Source organism: Eriocheir sinensis, chromosome 2, assembly GCF_024679095.1.
Source record: "Eriocheir sinensis breed Jianghai 21 chromosome 2, ASM2467909v1, whole genome shotgun sequence".
Taxonomy (NCBI): Eukaryota; Metazoa; Arthropoda; class Malacostraca; order Decapoda; family Varunidae; genus Eriocheir; species Eriocheir sinensis.
In genome coordinates, this window is record NC_066510.1 from 30,556,993 (window position 1) to 30,577,296 (window position 20,304).

Sequence of the window (20,304 nt, forward strand, 5' to 3'; positions counted from 1 at the left end):
AGCACCAAGTTCATCAGCCCGTGCAAACCCACCCTGCATCACGGCCCTTAATTAAACCGATAATCCGTGTAGTCTGTGCGTGATTTGCGTTAATTCCGACCGTTTTCCGAGGCTTCAAATTTGTCCGACATGCTTACACGAGCGTATCTCCGTGATCTACATTAATTTATTCGCTTGCATTCAGGGTTTTTTTCTTTCTTTCTTTCTTTCTTTCGTGCAAATTCATGGGCTTAGAAATTACGATCTTTTTTTTCTTCTTACTGTATTTTCTCCTTTTTTCTTGTTCCTTCGTTTTCTTTCTCTTTCTCCATCTTCTGTTTCTTTCTTCCTTTGCATCATCAACATTTCCTTCTACGTTTATTTATTCGGTTGCATTATTTTTTTTTCTTTCGTGTAAATTCAGGGGATTAGAAATTGCGATCTTTTTTTTTTCTTGTTATATTTTCTTTCTTTTTCTTGTTCTGCATCATATTTACCTTTTTTTTTCTTCCTTCGTTTTCTTTTTCTTCTTTTCTTTATTCTTTCTTTTTTTTTTTGCATCATCAACATTTCCTTCTTCTTTTGCATTATAATTTCCTTCTTTCCTCATCTTTCTTCTTCTCTTCTTTTTCTTTCTTCCTTTGCAACGTCAACATTTCCTTCTTCTTTTGCGTCATAATTTCCTTCTTTCCTCATCTTTCTTATTTTCCTTCTTACTCTACACTCACCATTATTCTTGTTTCTCCTTATCATTTATTTTCTTCATAATCTTACTTTTCATATTTTCCTTTACTTAAATTCTTCTGCTTCATCCCCTGTTCCATAACCTTCATATTCGCACCAGAGAAAGCACTCAGATCTATTACGTTTATTCTGCATATACTCAGCGGGAGAATATGAAACTAGGGAGAATTGTGGCGTAAAAAAAAGTTTGCCAGTGAAAAAAGGATATTAACGTGTGTGAGAGAGACGGGGAGAGAGAGGGAGAGGCCACAGCGAGGGGAATTGCGATAGTTACAGGTCAGAAAATGGAAAATACAATATGGAGATGCCTTTTTGCGATAGTTACAGGTCAGAAAATGGAAAATACAATGTCCAGATGCCTTTTTGCGATAGTTACAGGTCAGAAAATGGAAAATACAATGTCCAGATGCCTTTTTGCGATAGTTACAGGTCAGAAAATGGAAAATACAATATGGAGATGCCTTTTTGCGATAGTTACAGGTCAGAAAATGGAAAATACAATATGGAGATGCTTTAAGGGACCTCTCAAAATCCCGCACCATTTTTCCAGACTACAAACACATTTTTTTTCCTCTTCCCCACGCTCATAAGCTTCAGACAGGATCATCACGCACCATTTTTCCAGACTACAAACACACTTTTCTTTTCCTCTCCCCCACGCTCATAAGCTTCAGACAGGACCATTACCCTCCAATCCCACGCAACCTTGACCCAGTTTTTGCCACACGAAGCATTTTTTGTAATTTCCACTTCTTTCTCCTTAAACATTTTTTTGTAAGTGATTCTCCCTCACATCATTCATGCCTTCAAAATCTTCAAAATCCTTTATTCGCGTACAATAGACGCTTCACTATAGACGCAGATGCCTCTAATATCACCTTTGTTTTCTTTGTGTTTCTTTCATATCTTTCATCTTTTTTACGCTTTCCCATTATGAAGTATCTATAGGGTAGATTAATGGAGCTCTTTGTTTCTCATATCGCAGTCCTTTGTTTATATACTAGAAGTTTGTATATATTCTCTCTAACTTATATATTCTCTGTCTATTTATTTCTATTCATCCATCCATCTGTCTATCTATCAATCTATTTATCTTTTTATCTATCTATCTATCTCTTTATCTAGATACTCGCAATATAACCTACTCAGCATCCCTCTTATGTATATCTCTCTATTTCTTTACCTCTATCTATCTATCTTTCTTTCTTTCTTTCTCTGTATTTATTTATTTACCTTGATACTCTCAATATAATCTTCTCAGCACCCCTCTTATGTATATCTCTCTATTTCTTTACCTCTATATTTCTTTCTTTCTTTCTTTCTTTCTCTGTATTTATTTATTTACCTTGATACTCTCAATATAATCTTCTCGGCATCCCTCTTCACCATAATGCACTCTTCACTTAATATCGGAAGCCCCTATACATTCCCTCTCCTCATAACCACATACCTCCAATAGAATCTTATATCTCTTCGGTCTCCCCTCACGCTCTTCCTCGATTTATCCGTATCGGCGGAATTTATTGACTATCTCTGCGTGGCGTGGCGGCGATCAATCACCCGCGGCAGCCCCCCCCCCCCCCCTACCACTCCTTCGTCTGCAGGCCGCGGTGTGAAGGGAAGGCAATGGGTCGTATTTTAAAACATTTCGTCGCCCAAGTTCACATATTTGACATGGCTTTCGTAGGAGCTGTAGGCCTTTCCAGGGGTAGTTTTATGACCCTGGTGGTAGTTTGACCCTTCTTCTGTGCCATGAACCTTAAAAAACACTCATGAAAACCCGATTGATCCCTTCTTTGACCTTTAGAAAGAGTTGATGTGAGAAGCGATGGTGTCTTAAAATACAGCCCAATATCCCAGCCAAGGCGCGTCGTTTAAAAGCATTCTCGTGTTGTGTATAGAAAGGTCACTCCTCATTATGACGCTGAGTGGGGCGGTCCTCACTCGTTCAGCGCAAGTATGGTTCAGAAAACTCTTTGATGAGGGGAGGATCAAGACACCTCTCCTTCCGAAATTGACCTCTCTTTTGGCCACTCGTCTCTATACCTTCTTTTACATGAGGAGCGCATAGCGGACATTTTTGTTTTTATTTATTTTTGCCCTTGAGAAGCTTCCTTTCCTATAAAAAGACGAAACATTATTACCATCTTAACTGATAGCCACGTAGCAGGGCATTACCTCACTATCATAAACCAAGAAATCTGGCTGTAAAAGCGGATCGTAGCCTGAGAAAAGATCACTGCGTTAACGACTGAGAGCAGGGCAGACTTTAGCACAGGAGGAAGTAGGCTTTACTATAAAAAGACGAAACATTATCACCATCTTAACTGATAGCCACGTAGCAGGGCATTACCTCACTATCATAAACTAAGAAATCTGGTTGTAAAAGCGGATCGTAGCCTGAGAAAAGATCACTGGGTTTGACGACTGGGAGCAGGGCAGACTATAGCACAGGAGGAAGTAGGCTTTACTATAAAAAGACGAAACATTATCACCGTCTTAACACTGATAGCCACGTAGCAGGGCATTACCTCACTATCATAAACTAAGAAATCTGGTTGTAAAAGCGGATCGTAACCTGAAAAAAGATCACTGGGTTTGGCGATTGGGAGCAGGGCAGACTTTAGCACAGGAGGAAGTATAGTTGGTACTGTCAGATGCCCCCACCCCTCACACCAACAATTTCCAAAGGCCAAAAAGGAGGTAAATCGATTTCTAATGAGTGTTCTTTTAGGTTCACGGTACAGAAGAAGGCTCAGACTACCACTTAGGTCATAAAAGTACCCCTGGAAATGCCTTAAACTCCCACGAAAGATTGGTAAAATACGTGTTCTTGAGCACAGAAATGTTTAAAAATATGGCCCACGGGAGGAGTCAAGGTCGCCTCGCAGATACCCAGTGACGCATCCAGCCAATCCTATCCCACCGTGATAAATGAAGCCACTCAGGGGACGGGAGATGCGGCGGGAGAACAGGTTGCGTGGTGGGGCAAGGGGCCGAGGAGGAGGAGGTAGAGGCACGGTTGGAAATTCAAGGTTGCCCCAGTTGGCATTCCTCCACGGCCATCTCCGCGGGTTTGTCCACAGAGACGCCAGAAACTCTTGTGTGTGTGTGTGTGTGTGTGTGTGTGTGTGTGTGTGTGTGTGTGTGTGTTTACAGCAAAGGAAGGAACTCAGGGGCAAAAAATAATGATAATGAGAAAAAAAACAGTTTAAAAGAGTGGCCAAAAGAGAGGTCAGTTCCAAGTGTGTGTGTGTGTGTGTGTGTGTGTGTGTGTGTGTGTGTGTGTGTGTGTGTGTTCATTCAGCACCAGACGACCTTGATCTTGCCGCGTGGTTGCCTGCCTTACATAATCCCTTACAAGTTTCTGCTGTAATGAATTGGTGCGTCTGTGCTTGATAATTTAATGCAGCTGTAACGTCCCTAAGTCAGTGTTTTCGATATTAATTTATCTTTTATCTATAGGAGAGATTAATGGAGCCTTCTCTTCCGCATATCACCGTCTGAAGTCATTTGTTTACGTTAAAAGTTCTTGGAGGTTGTCTTTGTATATGTATCTATCTATCTTTATCTATCTATTTCTTGACCTAGATTTATCCTTGTTAATAGAAAATCGTTTTTGGATCATTAATTTAGTATTGTATTGTATGGGAGCGGTGAGTAGCAGGCTTTTTTTCTTTTCTCTGCACTCTTTTTGTTGCCCTTGAGCCGTCTCCTTTGCTGTAAAAAAATATTAATTGTTATTATTTTTTACGGGTTGTTTTGGATACAAGTGTGAAGTAAGTAGAATCCAAGGTTTTCGTTTCAATCTCTCCTTCTAAATGAAAATAAACTCATAATTACAGCATTTAAACTCCAAAATCATAGCACTCAAGAGCCCTGTTAAGTGTAGTTATATATCTTTATGGATGCGTCTCACCATATATCATTACAACCATGTACGATGATTGTGCTATGATAACGATTCCTGCTGAGCGATGCGTCTCGATACTAACCGTCTGGCTGACACACACACACACACACACACACACACACGGCCCGGTAGCTCAGTGGATAGAGCGTCTGCCTCACAACCAGAAGGACCGGGGTTCGATTCCCCGGCCGTATCTCTCTCTCTCTCTATATCTATCTATCTATCTATCTATTTATCTCGGTTTGTGTGCTCTTACCTAATTGTAGCTTCAGAGGATTGAGTCAAGCTTGTAGTAGTGTTCCGTCTTCTGAAACTATGTACGTATTCTATCATTATTTTTATTGAAAGTCTGTTAACGCTTTTTTGGGCACACAAGATTTCTTTTCCGGTGATATCTTACGGTGACGTACTGCTCTGTCTGGGAAGAGGAAATTTTCTCGTATCTTTCTTTATTCTTTTCATATATATATATATATATATATATATATATATATATATATATATATATATATATATATATATATATATATATATATGCTCCCTCGGAGCAGCAGTCTTTCGTCCGTCAAGGCAGTGCCACTTCTGGCGTCTTCTCCCCACCCCCAGGCTGCCAGGCGCCCTATCCCCATGGTGAATTCAGCACAAAGGGAAGGACTACTTGTTGATGGATGTGTTGACATTTCCCCTTGAGCCAGCTAAAGCCCTCATCTGTCCCTCGTTTTTCTAACCGACATGATACCAAAATATGTTGACGCTGTAAACACCGAGCAGCCGAACCACACCACCACACCACAGTTCTGTCCCCCAGCTTCACTACTGCCCCCACACTCCATCCTTCTACCCTTTCACTTATCCGTTTCGCGATTCGGCGATAACATTTTTTGTTGTTTTCTCTCTTAAAGATGACAGATGTATCATGTGTGGGTGGGTGTGAAGAGAGAGAGAGAGAGAGAGAGAGAGAGAGAGAGAGAGAGAGAGAGAGAGAGAGAGAGAGAGTATACCCTCCCCCCCGAAGCTCACCAAGTACACACGCCATAGCCTATAGATAGCACAAGGTCTTCGTCTTAGTGTCGGTCACGATCTTGGCTCTGGTAACCTTGACATGGCACTCGTCTGAAGCCCTCGAAATGCGTGTCTTGGCCGTGCTCTCCCATAGCCTCATCTCTTAGTAGACAGAATTTAGCGCCTTGGTCCTAAACATTCCGGCGCCCAAGTACACATCGTCACCCTCACAAAATAATCGCCTAAGTCATTTCTCAGCGATTTCCAGGTTTTTGTCTACATCAATTTTTCAACATGTGACGCCCATTTTTGTATAGTTGCCTTCATCATTCAGGGGTTGAGTGTTCTAGAATTGGCCTTTTCCTTTCTGGCTAAATCTTAAGCCAAATGAGATAATGACATTTCTTTTTCTGATTTCTTGTAAAGTAGAAAATAATGACTTAGGCGCTTTGTTTACGAAGGTAACGACATATTAGTCTAGGCTCTCGTAGGAGATGTTATGGGCAGTTTTATAACCCTGGTGGTAGTTTGACAAAGCTTATGTTACCTGGATGGTGAGGTAAGGGGTGAGGTTGAGTGTACAGGAGCTGCCTTGTATAGGCCAACCGGTCTCTTGCAGACTCCTTACGTTCTTATGTTCTTCTTATTACCGACTATACTCAGCGCAGCGAGAAATGGACGAAAGGATAGGGCACTGGAATTCCCCCACTGTTGCCATTCTCCACAGATTACCGACTTGCCTTCTTTCTCCAACCCCGCTCCAGCTCCTTACCCTCTGTTTCTGTCTCTCTGTTTCAAGATGCAGGAGGCTGAACCGTTTGGGAACACCGCCCTTTGTAATGTTTGTCTAGGGAAACAGCACAGCGCGGACCCTCATGCCACCAGGAGTAAATAAATAAATGAATGTTAGTAAATATGAGAAGCGAACCGTGAACAAACCAGTCGTGCTCGTAGGACACTAGAGGGTACACAATACACATGGAAATGGAGGGGCGAGTCTGTGTTTGCTTAAGGCTTAGTAAATAGTGTATGTGTGTGTGTGTGTGTGTGTGTGTGTGTATTTACCTAGTTGTTGCTTTACAGGGCCTGGGCTTACGCTCGTGTGGTCCCGTCTCTGTAACTGTATTTGTCCAACTTTTCCTTCACTTTTTCTTAACTTTTCCTTCCTTTATTGTGTGTGTGTGTGTGTGTGTGTGTGTGTGTGTGTGTGTGTGGCGAGGGCATTAGGTTTTGTCTCTCTACTCTTACGTTACAGAAGAAACCTTTGAAGTATTAGGTAAGGTTGGGGGTATACGGTACAGCTGCGCGTGGCCTCTGTGCTCATCTCCGTAGCATTATCCCTTGCTCATCTCTGTCGCCCTTGAGGTTGTGGTGGGGCTAACTTTTTCTTTTATATTTAGTTACGTAAGGTCTTGTTTTGTTCTTCTTGCAATATGAAAGACGTAAAGTGCTCTAGACTGTCTCCATTTGTTGTCTGAAGAAAAATAGGACCTCATAAAGCACGTCGTAGAGAGAGAGAGAGAGAGAGAGAGAGAGAGAGAGAGAGAGAGAGAGATGCCTATGTAACTGTATATTATTGTTCATTGCATATTATTCTATTTTTCATTAGTATTGTAGCTGAGCAGAGGGTCGGTTTTTAAATAGGACTCACCATACATCCTTTAATTAACCGGTAACTCCCCTAAAAAAAGCTCAAAATGTAGTATAAATAAGAGAGAGAGAGAGAGAGAGAGAGAGAGAGAGAGAGAGAGAGAGAGAGAGAGAGAGAGTCACCCCCTCCCTCCTGACGCAATAGCACCTCCTGGTCTTACCTAACGAGACAACCTTGCATCACCTGGCTATAGTATTTTGAACGTCGGCGGCGGCCCAAACCAGACGGCGACACACATTTACCCTCATGGTTGTCACAAAGGGGAGCGGGGGAATGCCACACGACCCACGGGGGAAAGGAGGGAACACTGGCCAATTCTTACGCACTATCCCAATTTGTACGCTTAATAGAAAAAAAAAGCCTTCATTTCGTTTGTCGTTATTTTCCTTTATGGAGAGAATAAGAATAGATATAGAAAAAAATAAAAATAGAAGGAAGAGAAACATGCCTCGAATAATTAAGTTGATGTATGAAAACGAACCGAGTCAAAATTACAGTTGATCGTCATTCTTTATTCAAACAGTACATCAGTTTTCTCCCTCAGTTTTCTTTATTCTGGGTGATTTTATTCGTGTTGTGAGTACTAATAGGAATGATAGCGGACAGACTGGCGAGCTTCTGTACCTTTGAATGCCGCCACATGTAGATATGTATTGCGCCGCGTCCTCCTCTGAAGCCGCGGAGGAGGAGGTGAACAGCGACAGTTGACGGAGGGCTTGTCATGCAGAGAGGAAGCTTTGGCGGGGCGTGTTTGTGGTCAAGAGCTTACTACTACTACTACTACTACTACTACTACCACCACTACTCCTACTACTATTACTACTACTACTACTACTACCTCCCTTTCTTTCCTTCAATCCTTCATTCCTTAACACAGGCCTGGTATTACTTGTTCACTCATTTCGTTAACACTGCATACTGGTTCCTGGTTATCCGTCCTTTCTTCCTTTCAGACATATCAACACTTCCATTTTCTTCGTATTCACTCTTTTCTATTCTCAACACAGACTTAATTGTTTAAAGCACTTGTTCCTGATGCTCCTCTCACTCTTCTTCATTCAGACAACCCTTGTATTTCACGTTCACTTGATCTTTTTTACCTTAACACAGACCTGATTGTTGGGTGAGCTGGTTCCTACTTCTCCTTTCTCTTTTTCTCCCTTCATATATCCATTCCCTATTAGTCAAGAGTTCTTCCTACTTCCCCTTCCTTCTGTCCTATCTCACCTAGACCTACTACCACCAAAGACCTCCTTCCTCTTCCCTTTCCCATAAACATACCTACTGGTCCTACCTCCTCCTTCCTCTGGCTTATTGGGGATGCAGGATTTGTCGTCGCATCGGAACTCAAATGGTGCGAGTCTAACGTCACAACCACTGCCAAGGAAGGGTTAGGGAGGGAGGTGTGTCAGGCATAGAGGAAGGCTGTGCGACGTGGGTATCGTTCGTAAATAAGAATATCCGTGTCTGTTTGTGTGTGTGTGGTGGTGGGGGGGGGGGGCCGCGGGGTATGGCTTCCTCTCGCTTCTCCTTCATCTTCCTCCTGTTCCGTTTTGTACCCTTCTCCCTTCTTCCCTTTCTCTCAGTCTTCCCTCCTCCTTTCCTCCTCCGCTTCCTCTCCTCCTTCCTGCATTAAGTCCTTTCTTTATCCTCCTTCCCATTCCCTCAGTCTGCTTTCCTCCTCTTGTCCTCCCCTTCCCAATCTCTCAGTCTACCTTCCCTACTTCCCTCCTCCTTTCCTCCTCCGCTTCCTCTCCTCCTTCCTGCATTAAGTCCTTTCTTTATCCTCCTTCCCATTCCCTCAGTCTGCGTTCCTCCTCTTGTCCTCCCCTTCCCAATCTCTCAGTCTACCTTCCCTACTTCCCTCCTCCTTTCCTCCTCCGCTTCCTCTCCTCCTTCCTGCATTAAGTCCTTTCTTTATCCTCCTTCCCATTCCCTCAGTCTGCGTTCCTCCTCTTACCCTCCCCTTCCCTTTCTCTCAGTCTTCCCTCCTCCTTTCCTCCTCCGCTTCCTCTCCTCCTTCCTGCATTACGTCCCTTCTTTGTCCTCCTCCTTCCCATTCCCTCAGTCTGCGTTCCTCCTCTTACCCTCCCCTTCCCTACCTCCACCGCGTCTCTCTTGCCCTACTTTCCTTTCTGTGAGCCTGCCTGCACTGCGTCTGTACCGTACGTCATTCAGGCCGGGCGACGCCGAGACTACTCTTTTTAATGCTGCTCACGACCATACCCTTCCACCCCACACCTTTCCCCTCCCACCCCCCAACGTCCCTGCTCCTCGTTTAGCCGCGTTGCGTAACCTCGTCCAATACCTACCTGTTCCCTGTGCGGCCTTGTTGCGTAACCTTATACAGGGTGGCGAGGTGAGAAGAAGGGTCGTTGCGCCTAGTATTGGTAAGGTGGTAAAAAGTGGTGTAGGAAAGGTTGAGCGAGTGAATGAATGTGTTAAGGAATGGATGGATGAATGGATCGATGAGAGAGTGAGCGTGGGCGAATGGATAGATGAAAATATATGATTGATTGATTGTTGCAAGGTAACAACAAAGGAGAGGGGAGGAGTTTATGTATATATGAATTAGGTTAGGTTGATAAATAAATAGTTAGACCCCAAATTTCAACTGAAAAAAGGCAGACAATAAATAAATAGAGAAAAACGATATAAATGAATGTAAAGTGAAATAGAAAAAATAAAAATAATAACCCCAAAATTCATCTCAAAAAGTTAAGTAGAAAATTATATAAAAAAAGGAACCCACAAATTAACCTAAAAAAGTGAAATAGAAAGAAATATATATAAAAAAAAACACCCCAAAATTCAACTCAAAAATGTTAAATGAAAAAAATATGAAAAAAACACCAAAATTTACCTAAAAAAAAAAGTTAAATGCAAGAAAATATAATATAAGGAAGAAACCCAAAAATTCACCAAGGAAAAAAAGGGAGATCAAGTACGTTCAATTACTAACAAACCTCTAGAATAAAAAATAAAAAAAAGTCGTAGTGTTAGGAAAGTCACATAGTACTGAAAAGGAAAGTGTGTTAATAAGAAGGAAAGAAGAACGAGAGGAGGACCTGAGAAGCGATACAAAGCGTTACAGGTCAAGAAAAGAAGAAGAAGAAGAAGAAGGGAGGAACGAGAGGAGGAGGACCTAAGAAGCGATACAAAGCGTTACAGGTCAAGAAAAGAAGAAGAAGAAGAAGAAGGGAGGAACGAGAGGAGGAGGACCTGAGAAGCGATACAAAGCGTTACAGGTCAAGAAAAGAAGAAGAAGAAGAAGGGAGGAACGAGAGGAGGAGGACCTAAGAAACGATACAAAGCGTTACAGGTCAAGAGAAGAAGAAGAAGAAGAAGAAGAAGAAGATGAAGAAAAGTTCCTCCCCCCCCCCCCTGGCACGTTCACCTGAAGCCTCTTACACATTCAGCGAGAGTCCTGCGATGCTTCCAATAACTTCTGCCTCATCCTTGTTGCTCTTTTCTCATCCACCGTATCCTTCCCTCCCTCCCTCCCTCCCTCCCTCCCTGTTGCTCTTCCCTCATTCCTCCCGCTCATCCTTCTTCCCTCCTGTCTTCCTTTCTTCCCACTTATTCTTTCCTCTTTCTTCCTGTCCCATATCTTATCTCCATCTGCCTTGCTTTCCATTGGTCTTTTTCTCCTACCTCCTGTCTTCCTCCCTGTCCTTTCCCTTTCCCTCCTGTTCTCTTCTTCTGCCAATTCTCTTCTTTCCATCCAACCTTCCTCCTCCCTCCTGTCCCTTCTTCCCATCTTCATTTTCTCCTTCCTTCCTGTCCCTCCCTTCTGTCTCTTCTCTCTCCACTTGCCTTTCCTTCCTCCTATCCTTCTCTCCATCCCTCACCTCCTGTCCCTTCTTGCCCTTTCCCTCCTCTTCACCTTCCTCTTCTTCATCACATTTTCTCTCCCCTCCTATCCTTCCCTCACTCCCCCTCACCCGGTCTCACTCCTCAGCAAACTAATTCGCGACTTACAACCTTGCACAAATTTGATTAAGGCTGCCGCACCGTGTTGAGCAGCCGTGGAGCTAAATGAGAAAAAGCAAAAGAGCGTAGGGTGAAGGATTCTTAGATTAAAAGTTTCCCCTCGCCCTGCTTACGCCCACACCAGACCGTGAACCCAGAGTGAACCCAGTTTTGTCGCAGAGCAGTGTAAGGTGGGGTGGGTGTTGAAGGGAGAGGGTGTGGGTTGAGGTGAATAGGGGGTGGGTAAGGGTGTGGGGAAGGGGTGCTTAACCATTCCCTGCTGTGCTTTCTAATGGGAAAATGGACTTAAGGCGCCCACCCCATAGCCCCCAGTGACCCCAGCCCCACCAGTGACCCCAGCACCCCAGTAACCCAGCCCCCCAGTGACCCAGCCCCCAGTGATCCCAGACCCACCAGTGACCCCAGCTCCCCAGTGACCCAGACCCACCAGTGACCCTAGTCCCCCCCCAGTAACCCAGACCCTCAGTGACCCAGCCCCCAGTAACCCAGCCCTCCATTGACCTAGACCCCAGTAACTCAAGCCCCCAGTGACCCCAGACCCCCAGTGACCCGGACCCCCAGTAACCCAGCCCACCAGTAACCCAGCCCCCCAGTGACACAGCCCCCAGTTAGCCAGTCCCCAATGACCCAGTCCCCCAGCCTTGACCTAACCCTCAACCCCCAGCTCTCCCATACACACCATCACCAAAGAATCTCACCTCCAACCACCAAACCCTGTGGGCCATTACCTGAACAGAGAAACTCAATTAAGCCTTGCAAGTGGAGGTGAGCAGAGGGCGAGAGGGTACACAGGGAAACTTAAGCCTCAGAGCAACCAACAGATCCCCGGCAACAAGGCACCTGAGCCCCTAAGACTTCGGGAAATTAACTAACTCGACGTCGAATAGAAGAAAGGAGGGAAAGAAGCCACACACACACGCAGGCACACACAGACAGAGAGAACAAAACTAAGCCATTTTTTATTCAGTTTACATCTATCTGTATGTTTGGAAAGGGACCTCATAAAAACTATATATGAAAAAGTTTAAGAACGTGAGGAGCGGAAGAAAGCAGGAAAAGAAATCACGCCCGCAGGAAAACAACGCTGAGCCGATTTTTATTTCTCCTCCTGATAGGAAAGCGACTTAAAAAAAATGTTAAAGAAAAAAGAAAGAGGAAGAAAAAAGAAAGAAGAAAAGAAAAAATATATATGGAACTGGTTTTGACCCTCTTTCGGCTACTCCATCCACCATTTCCACGAGCGGCGCCAGCGGGCATTTTTGTTTCCACGTTTTCTTCCTAAGTCTCCTCCTTTACCGTAAAAAAAGGAAGGGGAAAGACATAATCGGAACCATTGTATAAGAAACCTGAAGTCTTTGTGGAGGCAGCTTAGCAACACCCACATAATCGGAACCATTGTATAAGGAACCTGATGTCTTTGTGGAGGCAGCTTACCAACACCCACATTAGTCCTCGATTCTTAATAAGGGCAGTCCGCGATGGGTGGGTTCGTCCGGCGGGTTCCTGTTTCTGCCTCTACAAACCCGTCGAGGTGAAGGTCGCGTGGGCACAACGACCTGCCGAGGGAGATGCACCGCCTTTAATTATTTATTCTTGCTAGTTGGTATGCACCCACCTCGCGTCTTTCTTATGCCCCTTTGATCTCCTAATTATCAGCGATCTCCTCCTCCTCCTCCTCCTTCTCCTTCTCCTTTTCCACCTCCTCCTCCTCCTTCTAGTCCTCGTTGTCGTCTTCCTTCTTTCGCTTCTTCGTTTTCTTCTTTTTTTTGTTCTTGTATCTGTTATTTTTCCCTGTTTTTGTTCTCTCATCTTCATTTTGTTCTTGTTCCTGTTATTCATCTTCATTGATTTTTCTTTCTTCCTTTCTTTCGTTCTATCCTTCTTTCTTTCCTTTCTTTCTTTCTCTCTGTGTCTTTCCTTCTTTCTTTCTCTTTTCCTCCTTTTATCATTCTTTCTTTCTTTTCGTCTTTATTCTTTGTTTGTTTCTTTCTTTCTTTTCTATCGTACTGTTTCTCCATTGTATACCTACCTCGGTTTGAGATGATTAAATAAAACAATAAAAAACAACGAAAACAATGATTGTCCCCTCGCAACAATTACGAAAAGACAAAAGTTATAATTGCTGGAAAACGTGCATGATTCCTTGTCGAGAGAGAGAGAGAGAGAGAGAGAGAGAGAGAGAGAGAGAGAGAGAGAGAGAGAGAGCTCATAAACGCCAGCCTGAAAACTAAAAGATGTCTCGTTATCCCACTCTGCCGTTTCTTATCTGTAACAAAGTAAAATGAAAGGAAGGGATAATGAGGTCCGTCGCCTGGAACAACAAAAAAGAAGATGTCTCGTTACCCCCATCTGCCGTTCCTTATCCGTAACAAAGTAAAAAAAGAAAAGAATGAAAGAAAATGTTGAATCCATGAATTTACTATTATCAAAACTCTGTCCTTCCTTATCAGTGACATGTGTAGGCGTTGATGAAGCGTTCTCGGATCCTGTTTGTTGATGTTATACTTGTTCGGTGATTTTTTTTTTTTTTTTTTTTTTTTTTTTTTTACGTTCCATAGTTGCTAAGAAGAAAGTTTAGGGGAAAATTACATAATGAACTAGTGACGATCTATTGTTTGTTTGTTTATTTGTTTGTAAGGTCGGTTTTTTTATGTGTGTGTGTATGTGTGTGATTTTGAATACTCAGGAAAAAAAACTAAAAGAGAAAGAAAAAAAGGGTTAGCGTAAAATGTCGTCCATAGTTGCTAAGACGAAAGTTTAGGGGAAAATTACATAATGAACTATTGTAACGACCTTTTGTTTGTTTGTTTGTTTGTTTGCAAGGTCGGGTTTGTTTTGTGTGTGTGTGTTTTTGAATACTCAGAAAAAAAAAACTTAAAAGAGAAAGAAAAAAAGGTTAGCGGAAAATGTTGTCTGTACACTCACAAAGAAGCTAAAAAAGAAAAATAATAATAATAATAGCTTAAAATGTCGTTTATTTTTTATCCCGCTGATGACAGAAAGGTAAAAAATAAAACAGCAAGAAAAACATTAGCGTTAAATCCACGTACAGGGAAAAGATTAGCGTGAAAGGTTGATGTTTTTTTATTTCACTTAATACAAAGGGAAAGAAAAAAAAACTAGCGTAAAATCCATGGACATTGTTTTCAAGATCATTAAGTCATCTGTACATCCTTATCATTATCCTTTTCCTTAACCCGTCCGCTGTGATTGGCACGGATTTGGCCTTCACCGGTAGCCTGGTAACATATACTCCCAGGTCTTTCTCTGCCTCTGTGGTGGATAGTGGAGTGTTTCCCATGTGGTATTGGTATGCTGGATATCCCTCCCAAGATGCAGGACTTTACATTTTTCTTCATTGCATTGTAGCAGAAACTTGTTGCTCCATTCCTGTAGCTTGGTGATGTCTTCTTGTAGGAAATCCGCAGCCAAGTGGTTAAGAGAGTAAACTTAAAATGTATAAAAAGAAAGCTTAACTAAACCTGCAAATACTGGGCCTGATGCAACATGCGCGTAGGAAGCTCGAGATGGTAGCAACACAGCGTAACACACATGAAGTAGTACACGGTTTAACATAACACTCGTAGCACAGAGGTCGAGATAGTAACACACACACACACACACACACACACACACACACACACAGGGGTTAATATATCACAGCCGCATCGAAAACTTGAGGCAGTAACATAACGCGTGACAAATTGAAAACAAAACAGACATAACTCATGCACAGTGCGGGACGATTTGTTTCCCCGACATGTCAGGGCGGGATATTTTTGTTCCCACCTGTGTGTCGGCTAATGGCGCGCGCACCCCCGAGGTCTGAGGCAGTGGGCCGCGTCGTGACCTGGCGCGGGATGATGTTATACAGGTGGCCGCGGTACCTTGAAGGGCGCGCTCACCTGGCTGCACACGTGGCTACCGGCAGGACGCATTTTCCTGAACTGTTGGAGTGTTCGACCCGAGGTTAGGTTGAGTTAGGTTGATTACGCTGAGTTAGGTTAGATTTGGTTGTGTTAGGTGTAGGTTAGGTTAGATTACGTTGGGTTAGAATATGTGAGGCTACGTTGGGTTAGGCTAGGTTAGTAGGTTAGTCTGGGTTAGGTTAAATTACGTTGGATTAGGTAAATTTTGGTTGAGTTAGGTTAGGTCTATTGGGCTGGACTCGTTTAGGTTAGCAGGTTACTGTGTAGGTTAGGTTAGGTTAGGTTACGTTGGGGAAGGTTAAGTTACGTGGGGTTATGTTAGGTTAGATTAGCTTGGGTTAGGTCAGGTTACGTTGGATTAGGTTGGTTGAGGTTAGGATACGTTTGGTTGGATTGGGTTAGGGAAGCTACGTTAAGTTGGGTGAGATTGGTCTGGGTTAGAATATATTACGTTGGGTTAGGCGAAGTTACGTTAGTCAAGTGTACCTTTAGCTGGTGTGGAGTGAAGGGAGACGGTACTTTTTGCCGAGAAATTCACTAATAATAAGAGGAAGAGGATCACGTGGTTAGTCTGTGAGCCACGACCCGCTTCACCCTCGGCTCAGCGGTTCGGGCAAGTGCCAATCACGCAGACACTTCAGAAAATGCGGAGGTGATAGGAGATGGTACTTTTTGCCGGGAAATACACGCAGAACAATAATTAGACGATCACGTGGTTAGTTTGTGAGCCACGACCCGCTTCACCCTCGGCTCAGCGGCTCGGGCAAGTGCCAATCACGCAGACACTTCAGAAAATGCGGAGGTGATAGGAGATGGTACTTTTTTTGCAGGGGAAAGAACAAGAACAATCAGAAGAGGATGGTTGGTTTGGTTGAGCGCGACGCTGCTTCACTCGGCTCTCAGCGTTCGGGCAAGTGCCAATCACGCAGACACTTCAGAAAATGCGGAGGTGATAGGAGATGGTACTTTTTGCCGGGAAATACACGCAGAACAATAATTAGACGATCACGTGGTTAGTTTGTGAGCTACGACCCGCTTCACCCTCGGCTCAGCGGCTCGGGGAGGTGCCAATCACGCAGACACTTCAGAAAATGTGGAGGAGACATAACTAATAAATAAAAATAAATACAGAAAGAGACGAGAGAATAAATAACCCACGCCAAGTTGTCCCTGTTGCCAGCCAGCCTTGAGGACATATGGCCATAGAACCCTGTCACCTCTCTCCTCTGTTGCTTTAGTGCTTTTTTTTCCCCTTAGTTTTTTTTACAGCAAAGGAGACAGATCAAGGGCTTAAATAAAATAATGAAAAAAATGCCCGCTACTTACTGCCCCTAAAAAGATTAAGAGAGGAGCGGCCGAAAGAGAAGTCCCAATACCCTCCTCCCGAAAGAGTTCAAGTCGTAGGCAGGAGGAAATACAGATGAAGGAAGATTGTTCCAGAGTTTACCAGGGTAAGGGATGAAAGAGTGAAAATGCTGGTTAACTCTTGCATAAGGGGTTTGGACAGTATAGGGATGAGCTTGAATAGAAATTCGTGTGTGGCGAGGCCGCGGGAGGGGAGGAGGCATGCGGTTAGCAAGTTCAGTAATAACACAAGAATATTACGACACCAAATTGCCTACTCCAGGATCATGAAAGCAGACAAGCCTATTACCTCCACCGCCGACGCCTAGTAGCCTGTATGTCGGCGCTCAAGCACACATATTTGACAAGGCTTTCGTAGGCGTTGCGGGCATTTCCAGGAGTAGTTTTATGACCCTGGTGGTAGTTGAACCCTCCTTCTGTACCGTGAACCTAAAAAAAGGCTTTCCTAGGCCTTGTGGGCATTTCCCAGTAGTTTTATGACCCTGGTGGTAGTTTAACCCTTCTTCTGTACCGTGAACCTAAAAAAAGGCTTTCCTAAGCCTTGTGGGCATTTCCAGGAGTAGTTTTATGACCCTGGTGGTAGTTTAACCCTTCTTCTGTACCGTGAACCTAAAAAAAGGCGTTCGTAGGCGTTGTGGGCATCTCCAGGAGTAGTTTTATGACCCTGGTGGTAGTGTAACCCTTCTTCTGTACCGTGAACCTAAAAAAAGGCGTTCGTAGGCGTTGTGGGCATTTCCAGGAGTAGTTTTATGACCCTGGTGGTAGTTTAACCCTCCTTCTGTACCGTGAACCCCAAAAAAGCACTCATGGGGACCCGGATGATCTCCTTTTTGACCTTTGAAAGTGGTTGGTTTGAGGGGTGGAAGTGTCTTTTAATACCAACCTATCTGTCTCTGCATCGGCCTCTCCTGCCTGTTCTTTACCTTCTATGCCGCAGCAGCTTAACATTACAAGTGCATAACCTGCGCCAAGAGATATAGATAGTCCCTGTTGCCAGCGAGCTTAATATAGAGTCATCATTGCATCATATTCAGACATAAATACAAGCTCACTGCCCTCTCAAACTGTCTCGTCTCTTAGAATAACACTTATAATAAAGAACACAGACCCTTCCCAATGTATTTAAGATATAGATTTTTTTTTTTTTTTTACAGCAGAGGAGACAGTGCAAGGGCTTGAAAAATAAAAGAATAATAAAAAAAGCCCGCTATTTACTATCACCCCTGCCACTGTATTCTTCCTCTACTATCTTACTATCTCTCTACTATCTTACTATCTTGTTCTTGGGTCTTCTTGCGACGTTAGGCTATTATTACAAGGGAATGGTCTGCGTCAAGGAGTCTAATATATTCATGGACTCCCTCACCTCCGCCGCCAACACTTCTTCTTCTTCTTCCTCTTCCTCTTCTTCTTCTTCTTCTGTCTCCTCCTCCTCCTCCTGCTCTTATTGTTATTGATTTTCTTGTGTCTCAATAACCTTCAGCGTTGGGTAGTGAGGCTGTTTTTTTTTTGTTTGTTTGTTTTGTTTTGTTTTTTGTTTTTTTGTTTTTTTACCTAACATTTGGCTTTTTTTTCTTTATCTTTATTGTTTTATCTCTGGTTCTTGTTCTTGTTTTTGTAATGGTTGTTTTTTGGTTGTTCTTTTTCTTCTTTTCTTCTTGTCCTCTTCCCCTTCCTTCCTCTTCGTTTCGTAATCTTCTCTCTTCCTCCTCTTCTTCCTCTTTCCCTCTGTGCATTCATGGCGTCTAATTTTTACATTTTCTTCCTCTTTTTCACTTCTTTTCTTCTTCCTTTTCTTCTTGTCTTCCTCTTCCTCTTCGTTTCATATCCTTCTCTCTCCCTCCTCTTCTTCCTCTTTCCCTCTGTCCGTTCTTATATTTTCTTCCTTTGTTTTCATTTCTTCTTCCTCTTCTTCTTCTTGTCTTTCTCTTCCTCCTCTTCTTCCTCTTTCCCTCTGTGCGTTGATGGCGTCTTAGGATTTTTCTTTCTTTTTTTCATTTCTTTTCTTCATCTTCCTCTTCTTCTTCTTCTATTTCTTCTTCTTCTTGTCTTCCTCTTCCTCTTCGTTTTCGTATCTGGATGACCCGTCCTTCCCCTTTCATCTCAATTACACTCCTTAATTAATCAGCTTCCTCGACAATAGTGTTCATCTTTCACCGTCAGTCTATCTTCATCTCCCTCTCCCTCCCTCTCTCCCTCTCTCTCTCCAGCATCCCTCCAGCACAACCTTCTCCTGTCACTCAGCATCTTCATCTCCGGTTGTCTGCACGCTCTCCTAATTGTCTTCCCTCCCTCCTCTCCTCCTCCTCCTCCTCCTCCTCCTGTCTCGTTGCCAATTGTTTTCCAATAATGGTTTGAGGACTGCATCAGGAAGTCATAGGAAATAGGTCACCCGGTTCATTGAGAGAGAGAGAGAGAGAGAGAGAGAGATGGAAAGGGCTATCAGTCGAAGGTTATGAAGAAAAGGAATAGAATAAGCATTAGAATATAAGAAGGAGAAGGGCTTAGAGGATGATGCTGTGTGTGTAAGAGAGAGAGAGATGGAAAGGGCTATCAGTTGAAGGTTATGAAGAAAAGGAATAGAATAAGCATTAGAATATAAGAAGGAGAAGGGCTTAGACGATGATGCTGTGTGTGTGTGAGAGAGAGAGAGAGAGAGAGAGAGAGAGAGAGAGAGAGAGAGAGAGAGAAAAATAATGACAATAAAAATTAATAAAGAGATAAACAAACTCTCTTCCATTTCTATTGCCATTTCCTCCTCTCTCTCTCTCTCTCTCTCTCTCTCTCTCTCTCTCTCTCTCTCTCTCTCTCTCTCTCTCTCACACACACACACACACACATTCCTAGCAACCAAACAGAGTACGTGGGAGCGGTGAGTAGCGGGCATTTTTTCTACACTCTTTTTGTTGCCCTTGAGCCGCCTCCTTTGTTGTAAAAAAAAAAAAAACTGAAACACGGGAAACAAAAGGAGGTAGGGGATGGGGGTGATGGTGGTGGTAGAGGAGGGGGTGGTAGTGGTGATGGTGATGGTGGTGGTGACTGGGGAGGTAAGGGGTAGTGGTGGTGATGGTGGTAGTGGTGGTGACTGGGGAGGTAAGGGGTAGTGGTGGTGGTGGTGATGGTGGTGGTGGTGTTGGCAGTACTGTGTTATTACTTAGCATTATAATTCGGTATATAAAGAAACTTGGTGTAGCTAGAAAATATAAACACCGAGATATCAAAAAAATGCTTCGTAAGAACTTAATTAACTCGGATTGTCTTGTCCAGTCTAGTTACATTACAAGGTCCATTGCTTAATTTATGTGAAGTTTTCATCTCTCTCTCTCTCTCTCTCTCTCTCTCTCTCTCTCTCTCTCTCTCTCTCTCTCTCTCTCTCTCTCTCTCTCTCTCTCTCTCTCTCTCTCTCTCTCTCTCTCTCTCTCTCTCTCTCTCTCTCTCTCTCTCTCTCTCTCTCTCTCTCTCCCTCCTCGAGAGAGAGAGAGAGAGAGTGTGTGTGTCTCGTACAGTATGGCCGAAGGTGACCTAAGTGTAATGGCCGACGGTTTATGTGACTGCCTAGACGAGGTATGTGTGTGTGTGTGTGTGTGTGTGTGTGTGTGTGTGTGTGTGTGTGTGTGTGTGTGTGTGTGTCCCTCTCCTTGTGTCAGTTTATATGTCTGTCCGTTTCCATCCATATGTAGTACCTCAATCTGTCTGTGTGTGTGTGCATGCGTCTGTGTCTGGCAACC

The 20,304-nt window shown here is 43.6% G+C and overlaps 1 protein-coding gene across 9 annotated transcripts in view; it reads left to right on the top strand.

The window, feature by feature from the left end:
• Positions 1-20,304, top strand: part of LOC127002482 (glutaminase kidney isoform, mitochondrial-like) — an 88,180-nt gene that overhangs the window by 10,711 nt on the left and 57,165 nt on the right. The gene's annotated exons all lie outside the window — the stretch shown is intronic.